The sequence below is a fragment of the Pleurodeles waltl genome, chromosome 6 (genome assembly GCF_031143425.1).
Source record: "Pleurodeles waltl isolate 20211129_DDA chromosome 6, aPleWal1.hap1.20221129, whole genome shotgun sequence".
In the NCBI taxonomy this organism is placed as follows: Eukaryota; Metazoa; Chordata; class Amphibia; order Caudata; family Salamandridae; genus Pleurodeles; species Pleurodeles waltl.
The window spans coordinates 81,954,016-81,968,330 of NC_090445.1; the positions used below are offsets into that span (position 1 = coordinate 81,954,016).

Below are 14,315 nucleotides of genomic sequence, written 5' to 3' on the forward strand. Positions count from 1 at the left end.
TGCAGTCCCGGCCTTAACAGCGTCAGCACAGGCTGTGGTGTACCATGGGTTGAGACCTGTTCATTGGGGATACATGTCGTCTCTGGCCTCCATTGCAACCACGAATGTGTCCCAGACCTCCGGGCCAGCTAGGATAAGACCTCGGTGTTGTAGCAAGTGAAGTGTCTGGGCTTCAGCCTGAGAGCGGCTATGTAATCACGTAGACATGTCGCGTGGGAAGGAGCATGTGGAGCTTTCCAATGTATTGCTATCAAGCGTTTATACACCACAAAAGCCAGGTCGATAAACCTGTGCGTATGTTTGTCTGCTTTAATACGCTGTCTTATGCCGAGTAAGCAGGAATCAGGAGTGGGCACTAGGGTGTGGGATGAGATCTCTGCTGTGACCTCCGTCACGCGTTGCCAGGCCGAGTTTATGGAATGGCACTTCCAAACCATATGATAGAAGTCAGCTGCTGGTGTAGCGCATCTAGGGCATGTTGGTGTTGTATGGGGTTAGATTTTTTGGATGCGGGCTGGTGATAAATATGATTGGTGAAGATAATTAAATTGAGTGTACCGTAGGCGAGGATTACGGGATATTGATTTGATTGTTGTGAGGGCAGTGACCCAGGTCTTCTGTGGAAGTGGGGTAGGAAGGACAGCGTCTCAACGAGCCTTTGCGTTTGGCAGTGTTGTGCATATTGCTTCCAGCAATGCTTTATATAATGTGGTAATAATGCTCTTTGAGCTGCCAATAGTTAGTATAGTGGTGAGCAGCGAGGATTCGGGAGGTTCCAAGTCTTCTGCGCCCCAGATCTTATTGAGCAATAGCCTTATGGCATTAAATGTTAGGAAGGCTCCATTTTGCATAGTGCCTGCAGTTACCAGTTCAGCGAAAGTGCGCAACGCGGAGCGAGAGTATAAGTCACCCAGTTGGAGCATGTTCATTTCGCATGTATCATGGTGTATTGACAGGATTTGGGTATCCAGCAGTTGAAGTAGTGGCAGCAGAGGCGAGTAGGGGAAAGATGTGGGCTTAGTTTGGACATATCTGCGCCAGCAGAATCGGGCTGCCTCTAGTAATATTAGTCTGGGAGAACTATTGGGGGTGCTAGTTAGTATCGAGAGTAGCAGCCTCTGTGATGGTATATGTGTCTGTAACATCCTGCTTTCGGCCGACGGGGTGTCACATAGCCATGTAGACAGCCATGATAATTGGGCGGCTGCATAATATCTTTCGAAGTTAGTCATTCCCAATCCACCCATCTCCTGCGGATGTTGCGTTATTGACAGCGCCACTCTGCGTTTGTCTTTACCCCAGAGTAAATCCGTTAGTATTGATTGCAGCTTATTAAAAAAGGAACGCGGTAAGCACAGCCGGAGAGCTGTAAAGTAGTATAGAAACCTTGGAAGGATAAGCATTTTGGCTATCGCCACACGGCCCATTGGAGACAGGGGAAGTGAGCTCCAGAAGGGGATTGAGCCGCGAACGGAGCCAAGGATTCTGTCTATGTTTCCTTCTTTTAGATCCGTGATAGAGTGATAAATCTGCACACCCAGATATTTAAAGGTTATATGTGACCAGGGCAATTTGTATTGCGGTAGCGACATATGGTGAGCTACCGGGGACGGAGAAATGGGGAATATGCTTGATTTGGACCAAATGACGTGCAGTCCGGAGGCGATAGCGAAGGAGTCCAGTAACTGCAGGGCCTCAGCCATATAGGCTGAATGGTCGTGCAGATATATTAAGGTGTCATCTGCGTACATAGATACGACGTGGTGGGTGTTAGCCTCCGGTATACCCCATATGTGTGCATAGCTCCGTAATTTAATCGCTAGTGGCTCCATAGCAATAGCGAACAGCAATGGGGATAATGGGCAGCCCTGTCTGGTGCCTCTGCCTATGGGGAATGCTTCAGAGATAACTCGTCCATTTTTGACACGGGCAGTGGGCCTGGAGTAAAGCGTCCTGATCCAGTTAATGAAACCGGCACTAAAGCCGAACGCTTTAAGAGTGTGTAGCAGATAGTTCCAACTAAGTGTGTCGAATGCTTTTTCTATATCTAAAGATAGGGCCACTGCTACCGAGTTTGTATTACTGTGTATTATGTGTAAGAGTCTCCTAATGTTCAGGAAGGTGCTTCTGCCAGGAATAAAGCCTGATTGATCATGGTGTATCAAAGTCGATAAATAAGGGAGGAGACGGTTTGCGAGTATTTTACCTAATAGTTTGCAGTCTGTGTTCAGCAAGGAGAGCGGCCTGTATGATTTGACATCTAGAGGGTCGCGGCCTGTTTTTGGGAGGACGACTATCAGTGCTTCGCTCATTGAGTTCGGCAATTGTAATTTATGGTGTGCTTCGTTGAATACTTCTGTTAGTGGGTGTAATAAAAGGGAAGCATGGGAATTGTAGTATTCTATCGGTAAACCGTCTGAGCCGGGAGTTTTATTACGTGCTATTTGTGATAATGCAAGGCGCATCTCTTCAATAGTAACGGGGGCATCTAGAGTGGCGGTGTTGTCAAGGATAAGTTGACTTTGGGGGACCAGGCTTAGTGTGTTGATAATATGTTGCTCTGGAGGTGGTGGAGGAGGCGTATATAGGGTCCAATAATATGTGGAGAAGGCATTGTTTATGCCTGCTTGGGTATTAACGATTGTGTCAGGATTTAGGCGTATTGTGCCAATGGGTGTTGGTTGTGATGGTTGCCGAGTCAGCCAAGCTAATAATCTACCAGATCTGTCACCTTCAGCGTGTTGTTTGGTCATATAGTGTCTGTAATCGTGCTTACCCAGTCTGTTGTCTGTCTCCTTGTGAGAAGCCCTAAGCAGATGTAGAGCCTGATTACAACTTTGGAGGAGGTGTTAATCCGTCCCAAAAGTGACGGTAAAGTGACGGATATACCACCAGCCGTATTACGAGTCCATTATATCCTATGGAACTCGTAATACGGCTGGTGGTATATCCATCACATTTGGGACGGATTAACACCTCCTCCAAAGTTGTAATCAGGCCCGTAGTGTTGCTAATGCGGGTTCGCTATTATCGTTTCTGCATTGCGGAGCTTTATTTCTAAGTCTTGTAATTCCTTAATGAGTACCTTTCTGACCCCTACCGTGGCCGAAAGGCGGTGACCCCTTATCACCACTTTATGAGCGTCCCATTCTATGGCACGGGATGAGGTTGTATTTTTATTTGATAGAAAGTAATCGGTTAAACTTTTGGAGATATCTTTTTGAAAAGGAGGATCTAGGAGGGCTTCTGGTTGCAAACGCCATGTTGGTATCCGAGTTTGTATGTGTCCCCATGCCAACGTTAGGCATAATGGGTTGTGATCTGATATTGTGCGTGCTAAGTATTCGGATAAGCATATTTTGTGATTAACGGTGGCAGATACAAAGAATATATCTATCCTAGTATGCAGTTTATGGACTGAGGAGAAGTAAGAGTACTCGCGGTGAGTGGGGTGATGCACCCTCCATATATCTCTTAGTCCATTATTTGACGCCCACTGCGCCAGAGATTCTGAAGCACGATTGGCGGGGCTGCAATGAGTGGGGGAAATGAGCGATCCATGTGAGTGTCTAGGACGCTATTAAAGTCGCCTCCCCATATGCTTTCCAATGTAAGGTCGCTAAAGTTGCCAGTAGTGAGCGTGGATAAGAAGTCGCGCTGGTTCGAGTTTGGGGAGTATAGTGCGACCAGGGCTATAGGGACCCGTCTAGGGTGCCTTCGAGTATTACATATCTACCGTTTGGATCACATTGCGTGCGGGAGGACGCGAACGGGACACTAGGTGCTATCCAGATGGCTACTCCACGAGCAAAGGATGAAGTGGTGGTGGCATATAATTGCCCCTTCCATTTTGAACGTGTGGTGTCTAGGATAGATTTGGTGAAATGTGTCTCCTGTAGGAATGCTATGTGTATTTGATGTCTTGTGAGAAAGGCGTGAACCCTTTGACGTTTCCGAGGATTTGCCATACCCTTAACGTTCCAAGTGAGTGTTTTATATTTTAGGGTTCCCAGGTGTCTATGAGTGGACATAGTGGTTTTGTATGTGTTATATGATCGTGGTTGTAATTATCTGATGACCCGGTATTGACATTGTTATGGGACTCAGTCGGTGTGACTGGCCGACAATCAAGAAACAAGCTGTGAGCTGTATTTTTGTTGCTACACTCAGCATCCCTTGTGTGTTTGCTGCTGTTTTTATATTTGGCCCGCCTACTATAAATCCCTACTCCTAATATAGAGGTGCACACTAAAACAACATACAACAAATAAACTATTAACATATAGAAAATAATACCGGAAAAATCCAGTGTGAGGTAATTGTCCATATGGAGCAGGGGGGTGCCAGTTGGCGTTGATGCAAAGGTACTGTCTTACCCTGCCCGAGTTTCGCATAGTTTAAGAGGCGAAGAGCGTCGGACGGGGGACACCCGTTGACTGCTAGACCACGTGTAGGAGCCTCAAAGAAGCTGCGATGGAACTTTTAGGCTTCAGGTAAGCTAGACTGATCATTCTTCAGATGTCGTCCGCTGTGCGTGGTGTGAGAAGAGAGCCACATGTGGACTAAGCTGAATTGGAGTTTAGAACTTGTTCCTGTTCGATTTCTGTTTGCGAGGGTGAGGCGGCGGAGGGAGCATTGACAAAACTGGATGTTGTTCGGAGGAGCCGAGAGCGCTCGGATTTTGCCTGCTCAGGTGAGGGTCTGGCTCCCTGTCTCTTGCGTTGCTTTCGGTGCCTCGTGGAGAGAGATCTATTGTCGATTTGAGTGCTTGCGTCCGACGGGTCAGCTAGGCCTTTGGCGTGTAGCCAGGTCCAGGCATCTTCCGGAGTGGTGAAGAAGAAGGAGCGAGATTCATCCTGTATCCGAAGTCTGGCTGGGAACATCAGTGCGTATTTGATATCGTGTCTGCGAAGGCATACCTTAACACTGTAGAAGGATTTAAGTTTTTTTTGCACTTCTGCTGTAAAGTATGGATAAGCTGTTATCGTGGCATTTTCGTAGCACACTGGGCCTGATTTGCGGAATAGTTGGAGGATGAGGTCTCTGTCTCAGTAGTTAAGGAGTCTTATTATAAGAGGGCGTGGTTGCAAACCAGGTGCTGGAGGTCTGCCTGGAATTCTGTGTGCCCTTTCTGAGAAGAACTTCGGGATATTGTTTTTAAGGATTGTGTCTATAAGCCATTGCTCAATGAACAGTTCTGCGCTTAAGCCCTCAGCACGTTCAGGAAAACTGACCAGGCGTATGTTGTTGCGTCGAGACCTGCCTTCTGCGTCTTCTGTTCTGCGCTTTAAGAAATCAACTTCTGTTGACATTTGCGATAGCTGTAGTTGCAGGTCTTTCATAGAGCCAGACAGGGGCGCCGTGTCTTTTTCAAGTTCGGATACTCTATCGGCTAGAGCATGTTGATCGGTGCGAAGGATATTGAGGTCCTCTGTTACAGAGCCTATTTTGGCTTCCAAGGTGGTCTTAGTGTCTAGAATGGCTTGCAGGATTTTTTTGAATTGTGAAGTATGTGATTGTAAAGTTAGTTCCAGCTTCTGTAATGTTGATTGCGCAATGGCGTGCGCTTCCGGATGGGATGTTGTAGTATGGTCCATTTTGGTGAGGGGTGCACAAGTGGTTTTTGGCTTCACCATTTGAGAAATGCAGCAGTGTCTGTGATTTTAGTGTTGCATTTGGGGCTCCTGCGGCAAAAGCTACCAGATCGAGTGTTGTGGCAAGCCGGTCGCCAGGGGCTCACGTCTGGCGATTAAACGGAAAAGGAGCAGCTAGAAGCGTTGACTATCTGCTTGAAGAGACTGCAGTTGGCGGTGTCAGCCGGATATCGCGTTGCAGAAGAGGCGTAGATATGGCGTTTCCAGATTAGGTGGAGGCAATATTTGTGCTGGATGTTAAGGGTTTCTTGAAAGAAATGTTTAACTTATTACGGGATTGCAAGCTGACGAGTATCGCCAGGGGGCACCACTTATATTTTAATCTGCGCTACTTGTACTCCAGGAATGTGTTCGCAGTTTATTCTGACTCTGCCGCTACCTTCTTGCACCTATTACATTGTCTTCGCTAGTTCTAGCACACTTGGTGCCCTAGGGGGGGCACCGTGGGGCTTGAGGTAATGTTGTTGCTCAAATGCCGCCAGTCAGTGCACCAGATATGCAGCACGTTTAAGGGGGGCGCTTGTGCAGTTTAGTTTACTTTGCTGGCTGGTACAATATTACTAAGCCGCAGAAACTTAGTCCCCCCGAGGTCCGAGGCACCTAAGATGGCGGCTGTCGATCTTCCGAGTGTTCGATTATGCCTTTTTTCCCAGGCCGCCTCCCACGCCGTCAATGACGTCTGTGTTAAATTTCAGATGTCCCGGATATGGGGCATAGCTTCACGACAGAGCGTGGGCGCCCGATGGGTGCCCGCGGTAGGAGTATGGTCCGTTCTGATATACGCGCTCCGGCGCAGCGTTCCGCGGAGCAGGGACGCTTGCGGGAGGACTCGGCCGGCCCTGTGCACGCCGAGCGGCTCCCCGCAGGCCAGCAGGCAGCTCCGGCGCACACGACGGGGTCGCGGCGGCGAGCCCTTACCTCTTTTTAGTGGCGGCTGAGTCCAAGCACGGTTCCGGCAAGCGCGGCCCGCGATCGGCTGGGCTAGGCGGGCCGCGAGGCAGGCGCCGACCACGGCGGTGTTCTTTCTTTTTCCCTTACTCCGGAATTGGAGCGTCTCAAAAGGCGCGGACTTGGGTGATGGTGCAGCACTTCGGGGTCCCACGAACGGCCTCCTCACCCTGCCCCAGGGAGGGCTAGGTGCTTAGCGTCAGGATGATTGTACGGGCTGGGCGACGGAGCTGCGGTTTATGCTGCTGCTCCGATCGCCATCTTGGCCATGCCCCCGAGCTCCAGAAAGACTGATGGGGACATAAGACTGGGGTAGAGCGAAAGATGGAGAAAGAGAAAGGTGCCTGTGTCGAGTCAGCAGCAGAGAAAATGAAACAAAGGGGCCTCCTGGGATAACCACACACTACTTCCTCACAAAGAACACACAGAGGGTGTGTGAAATGACATAGGCACAGCAGCCCGGCTAGCTCAGTCGGTAGAGCATGAGACTCTTAATCTCAGGGTCGTGGGTTCGAGCCCCACGTTGGGTGTGATGCTTTTTAAAGGCTTCTCCATTTTCGGGTTTAACATTAACTCTCACCTTTTTCAGATATTTCGCCGAGGCTTAAAACTACACACACATCCTGCAGTTTGCCTCACGATTCCCACACAACGCAGCACTTCCCCCCCTTCGGAGGCGCCGCTGGGAGCGGTCCTAGGCCGAGCCTTTCCTGCGCCCTTTCCTAGCCTGAGCCGCCCGTGCTTACAGCGAGCTCGGAGTCCGCTCCGGTCCGGCCTGTCCCCCCCATCCTTTCAAAAAGAGGAGTTTAAGGTCTCATCCCCGCTGGTGTTAAGATTAAAGTATGTATGAAAACTACTTAATGTCGGCAGCAGGATTTGATCACGGGACTGGGGAAGATACCGCTCTTGAATGTGGCACCTTACACCGCTCGGCCATTCCGGGAGCCCACAGCAGGTTTCTGGAACACGGCTCTGGAGGCTGACTGCCACCTCGCGAAACAGGGAGAGTTCACAATCTTCTCTACTGGACATTTATCACAACACCCTCAGCAGCACGGGCCTCCTCAACAGACATCAGGGAGACGCTGCTGCAAGACGGGCATCGAAGGACCAAATGTTTAACAATAAACACCAGCACTTCAACCTTCTACATCACACACCCAACCCCAATGCTTTTACAGCACATACCACGGCTTGCTCATTCAAGGACGCGTCAGAAAAGGCATATCACATCAGGAACTAGAAAAATCATTGTCTAATTTACCCATCTAGAGCAGGTGTCAGACCCTAAAGGCCACAGAGCCCAAGGCTGCCGCTTAATATTACACAACTGCCCTTAATAATCCACCCTTCCCCTTCAAACCCGGCACCAGACCTTTCTGGGACATAAACATAAACGTCATTCATGGCAAATTCACTGCCAGGAACACAGTGGCAGCTCGTCCTTATGGACTTCAGTTTGGGCTCCACTCTTTGTAGTCTGTCAATTTTTTTATTACACTAATAGTGAAAAATAATATAGTATTCACTATTAGTGTAATAAAAATGGAGTACAGTTAGCTGGGATATGCCTGTCCATGGCAGCTGAGGTAAGTAAAAAATGCTTGTAAATGTCTATTGTGTGCATGCTTGCGGGTGAGAGGGTGTTTATGTGAGAGAGAATGTATGCAAGTGTCAATTTGTATGTTTTTATAAGTATGTGTGTGTGAGTGAAAGTGGAGGTCAAAGGTCGTGTGATGTCACTTCTGCTACCCCCGGCATTTCAGTGAATTGCCATTCATGAACATAAACCAATGATTTAATATCATTTCACTGACATCTCCGGTGAGATATTCTAGTTCAGACATCTGGAACCCAGATCTCTTGGAAGAGGCATCTGGCACTGAAGTCACAGTAAGAGCACAGCCGTTGGCATCTGCTGTACCAGACATTTATGCCACAGGCATCGCCTCTTTTTAGCAGAGATAGCAGCATGCAAATGTTTCACAACAGACATCTTGAGCATACTTCCCGAAACAGCTATTAGCAATGCCAGATTCTCTATCTCACATTCACAAGTGAGAAGAATGTCACAGACTTACGGTATAAACTGTCCCCTTAGCCACATCTAAAGGGACTGTTCCCAGAAGGTTCATCACTAGTGAGATATTTTCGATTACAAATCAAATGTTGCAGTAAAGACATCGCTAATGGCATCTGCCATTAGAGCCCGATGGCAACGCATCCTGGGTCAGACATACTTTATGGAGCTCTAGAAGAGACACATAGATTTAAACGCCTCAGAGTAGACACATACAGCACACAAGACAAAACAACTATTACATATGTAATATTGTCACCGGCCATGTAGTATAGAGGATTCTTGCAAAGACATCAGGGGTTAAATGTCACACAACAGATGTTAGCACGTCAGACCGTAATAAGTAAACTTACAAGGGGACGCGAGTAGGTCGATGAACCTTTTGACTAACGCTTGAGATGTTCCCACCATAAAGAAACAATACCAACACTGATCAATAACCAATTTGTCAATTTCAACAATAATCAATAACATTAGTAATCATTAAAAGTCAGTAATTGACACACCATGACCTCGAAGCCATGAATAACCACACCTTTATTTAAAAGTTAGGATGTTTATTTCCCTATATTAACAATGCTAATGTCATGGAGGTTGTCCTCCTCAGGCCAAAACAAAAAAGATAATGACCAGGCATTGTTTTCCTGTTATTTAGAGACATTGTTCTTTTTCACTTTCATTGTCAGAAAGCCTGGAAACTTCCCTTCCGATGATGCTGGGTATAATTATATAGCAAAGGTGTGGGTAATTGTTATTACAGATTTATTGTGTGATAATATAAGACTTTTTTCCAGCCATTACAGGGGTGAAACTCTTCAGTTATCAGTATTGGGGATATTTACAGGCCTATGCTGAGAAAATGTGTGGCCTATTTCTAAACACTGTGTGGGTAAAACTGTCCTCCTCTCGGGGTGATGAATGCTTTGCTTATTTTCATACCATCCCTGATGTAATGTACAGTTTGTACCCAGTCACTACACAGGTATAACCAGGCAGATCTCTGGATGGTGAAGCTTTGGTTACATTCCCTATCTCCGTAGCCAGATCAGTGTAGCAATGTAAGGTTGTTTTGAAGTCAGATTATATAATCCAAAACTAACTTAAATAAAAAGGTTTTTGTAGAATCTTGGGTTGTCCTTATATTGATTGTCTTTGAGGAGCTGTTTTCAAAAAGGTCTAATATATCCTAGAGACTGTGCAGTGAGGCAAAGTGTATAGGGGGATAGCGCAACAATGCATCCAGTGCAATAAGACTAAGGTGGGGTGATGGAGCACCCTTATCTTCCCTTCGAGAGGGTCCCCTCATGTATTGTTACAGCACCGGCTCCTGGGAAGCATTTCATACCTTTTCAAGGCTAATTATTGGATGTGAAAAGCTGCAGAGCCAACGCAAACTAGACTCTAGGAACTTCAGGCATGGAAAATATAGATTTCTAAAAGTTACTTTTCCTTAATTTCTGTTAAAAATCCGACACCCACCATTGAATTGGATTTTTATTAACTATTAAAATAGTTGTTTACATTTTTTGGTAACTAGTTCCATCCCCAAAATATAGTATTAGTATTTTAATCTGTACTCTGGTTTTCTAAATAGGACAGCTAGGCATCCCACAGTGGAAAATGGCTTGTGGGTGCTAATCACTGTAAGGACATGTTATCATTAAAGTTCTACATGCCCTATGGTTAAATACCATGTTCCCTGTCTAGCAGACTACAACACCTACATTGGGATGAGTTGTTAATATTTAAAAGGGAGGTTTTTACTTATTGAAAGGGTTTATTTTGACTGATTGAATGGCATCTTCCATATGCTACAGTCAGGCTATAATGATGAGCCTGAAGCCAGGTTTGCACTGTCACTGTAGTGGATGTCACAATATGTGCTGCATAGCACTAGTGACATTTAACTTCCATGTCTTTGGTACACTTTGTACCATATACCAGGACCTTATTGGCAAGTTAACTATGCCATTATCAAGTATGCCAATTCAACCATGTTCAAAGTGGGAGCACAGGCACTTTACTACTTAATAGCAGGGGTAAACTGCACAGAGTTCTAAAACCAGCACAAATATAGGGTCCATTGTAGTGACTATGCAGAAAAGGCAGATATTCTACAGTTCACATCTATATTGTAGCTCTCTGCATGTCGCCAGTTTGCCCTGCATCAGTCTGCGCCACTGATACTTCATATCAGTGCTGCGGCTGTCTGCATAGTACGAGTCTACCCTGCAGGTTCCTATGATACTTCACATCAGTGCTGTAGTTATCTGCATTGCACCAGTCTGCCCTGTGCCAGTCTGTATCTTGACACTTAACATCAGTCCTGTACCTCTCTGCATTGCACCAGTCTGACCTGCACCAAGCTACCCCTTTAATACTTCTACACATCCTGTGTGCAGCACTTTGCATTACACCAGTCTATACCTGCAATGCTTCTTGACTACCCTGATATAGCTCTTTGCATTGTGCCAGTCTGCCCTGTGCCAGTCTGTATCTGCGGTGCTTCTTGACTGCCGTGGTGTACCAGTCTGCCCTGTGCCACTCTGTACCTGTGATGCTTCTACACAGCCTTGGTGCTCTTTCCACTGTGCCAGTCTGCCCTTCTGAGTCAGTTGCTGTCGGGCCTCGCAAGCCAGTGGAACTCTGTGTGTTGTCCAGTTAATCCTTCACTCTCTTCAGCTGTTGTAGCTCACTGTAGCAAGGCTGTGAGGCGCTATGGGGTCACTCTGCTCTTCACACTCTCTCTGACAGAGTCTGTGCCTGTGTCCCTGAATGTAATGGAAGGTGGAAATGTAACTGAGGCAGAAAAACAACTTTGTCTTGTTTTCACAGACACGTATTTGCGCTATGAACCGCCTCCAAAGCTATTTATCAGCCCAGGGTGACAGACTGGAGTGGGTATTAATGGTTGGTGGAAATGCACACAGGGCGGGCTGCTTCAGAATCTTTTCATTCAAGTGAAGACACTAACGCCTGAACACCACCCTTGCATACATTATGCCTGGCGCAGGCATAATGTGGCGCAAGGGGTTACAAAGTGGCAGAATGCATGCTTTGCTCCACTTTGTAAATATGGCGTGGGTGAAAATGCCACCTTAGCACCACACTTGATTTAAAACTGATGCAAATGTGGCGCAAGGTGGCAGTGGGGGCTTCTAAAACCTGGCCCAAAGAGAGACAGCCTGCTGTAAGCAGAAAGAGAGCTGCATGTATGTAAGCAGAAGCTGGTCCAGAGCGACAGGTGGCTGGATGCAGGGAGACAGATGAGTGTAGTGTACCCAGAACAATGGCAAAGAGACAAAAGCATCTGCAAGTATGTGCCCAGAGACAGGTTGAGAGGACAGATGCATGTATGTACCAGAGTGAGCTCCAGAGAGACTGAGGGGGACATAAGACTGGGGTAGAGCGAGAGATGGAGAAAGAGAAAGGTGCCTGTGTCGAGTCAGCAGCAGAGAAAATGAAACAAAGGGGTCTCCTCACACTACTTCCTCACAAAGAACACACAGAGGGTGTGTGAAATGACATAGGAATAGCAGCCTGGCTAGCTCAGTCGGTAGAGCATGAGACTCTTAATCTCAGGGTTGTGGGTTTGAGCCCCACGTTGGGGGTGATGCTTTTTAAAGGCTTCTCCATTTTCGGGTTTAACATTAACTCTCACCTTTTTCAGATATTTCGCTGAGGCTTAAAACGACACACACACACACATCCTGCCGTTTGCCTCACGATTCCCACAGGACTCCACACAACGCAGCACTTCCCGCCCTGGGAGGCGCCGCTGGGAGCGGTCCTAGGCCCAGCCTTTCCTGCGCTCTTTCCTATCCTGAGCCGCTCGTGCTTACAGCGAGCTCGGAGTCCGCTCCGGTCCGTCTTGTCCCCCCCCATCCTTTCAAAAAGAGGAGTTTCAGGTCTCATCCCCACTGGTGTTATGATTAAAGTAGGTATGAAAACTACTTTATGTCGGCAGCGGGAATTGATCACGGGAGTGGTGTAGATACTGCTCTTGAATGTGGCGCCTTACACCGCTCGGAAATTCCGGCAGCCTCCCGAACACGGCTCTGGAGGCTGACTGCCACCTCGCGAAACAGGGAGAGTTCACACTGTTCTCTACTGGACATTCAAGTATGTGCCCAGAGACAGGTTGAGAGGACAGATGCATGTATGTACCAGAGTGAGCTCCAGAGAGACTGATGGGGACATAAAACTGGGGTAGAGCGAGAGATGGAGAAAGAGAAAGGTGCCTGTATCGAGTCAGCAGCAGAGAAAATGAAACAAAGGGGCCTCCTGGGATAACCACACACTACTTCCTCACAAAGAACACACAGAGGGTGTGTGAAATTACATAGGCCCAGCAGCCTGGCTAGCTACGTCGGTAGAGCATGAGACTCTTAATCTCAGGGTTGTAGGTTCGAGCCCCACGTTGGGCGTGATGCTTTTTAAAGGCTTCTCCATTTTCGGGTTTAACATTAACTCTCACCTTTTTCAGATATTTCACTGAGGCTTAAAACGACACACACACACACATCCTGCAGTTTGATTCACGATTCCCACAGGACTCCACACAACGCAGAACTTCCCTCCCTGGGAGGCGCCGCTGGGAGCAATCCTAGGCCCAGCCTTTCCTGCACCCTTTCCTAGCCTGAGCCGCCCGTGCTTACAGCGAGCTCGGAGTCCGCTCCGGTCCGCCCTGTCCCCCCCCATCCTTTCAAAAAGAGGAGTTTAAAGTCTCATCCCTGCAGGTGTTATGATTAAAGTAGGTATGAAAACTACTTTATGTCGGCAGCAGGATTTCATTACGGGACTGGGGAAGATACTGCTCTTGAATGTGGCACCTTACACCGCTCAGCCATTCCGGCAGCCTCCGGAACACGGCTCTGGAGGCTGACTGCCACCTCGCGAAACAGGGAGAGTTCACACTGTTCTCTACTGGACATTTAAGTATGTGCCCAGAGACAGGTTGAGAGGACAGATGCATGTATGTACCAGAGTGAGCTCCAGAGAGACTGATGGGGACATAAGAATGGGGTAGAGCGAGAGATGGAGAAAGAGAAAGGTGCCTGTGTCGAGTCAGCAGCAGAGAAAATGAAACAAAGGGGCCTCTTGGGATAACCACACACTACTTCCTCACAAAGAACACACAGAGGATGTGTGAAATGACTTAGGCACAGCAGCCCGGCTAGCTCAGTCGGTAGAGCATGAGACTCTTAATCTCACGGTCGTGGGTTTGAGCCCCACGTTGGGCGTGATGCTTTTTAAAGGCTTATCCATTTATGGGTTTAACATTAACTCTCACCTTTTTCAGATATTTCGCTGAGGCTTAAAACTACACACACACACATCCTGCAGTTTGCCTCACGATTCCCACAGGACTCCACACAAAGCAGCACTTCCCACCCTGGGAGGCGCCACTGGGAGCAGTCCTAGGCCGAGCCTTTCCTGCGCCCTTTCCTAGCCTGAGCCGCCCGTGCTTACAGCGAGCTCGGAGTCCGCTCCGGTCCATCCTGTCCCCCCCAATCTTTAAAAAAGCGGAGTTTAAAGTCTCATCCCCGCTGGTGTTATGATTAACATAGATATGAAAACTACTTTATGACGGCAGCAGGATTTGATCACGGGACTGGGGAAGATATTGCTCT

The 14,315-nt window shown here is 47.7% G+C and overlaps 1 non-coding gene across 1 annotated transcript; it reads left to right on the forward strand.

The window, feature by feature from the left end:
• The first annotated feature begins 7,059 nt into the window (after positions 1-7,059).
• TRNAK-CUU (transfer RNA lysine (anticodon CUU)) lies at positions 7,060-7,132 on the forward strand. Its single transcript has one exon. It is a non-coding gene; the product is annotated as a tRNA-Lys (tRNA).
• Positions 7,133-14,315: the final 7,183 nt, after the last annotated feature.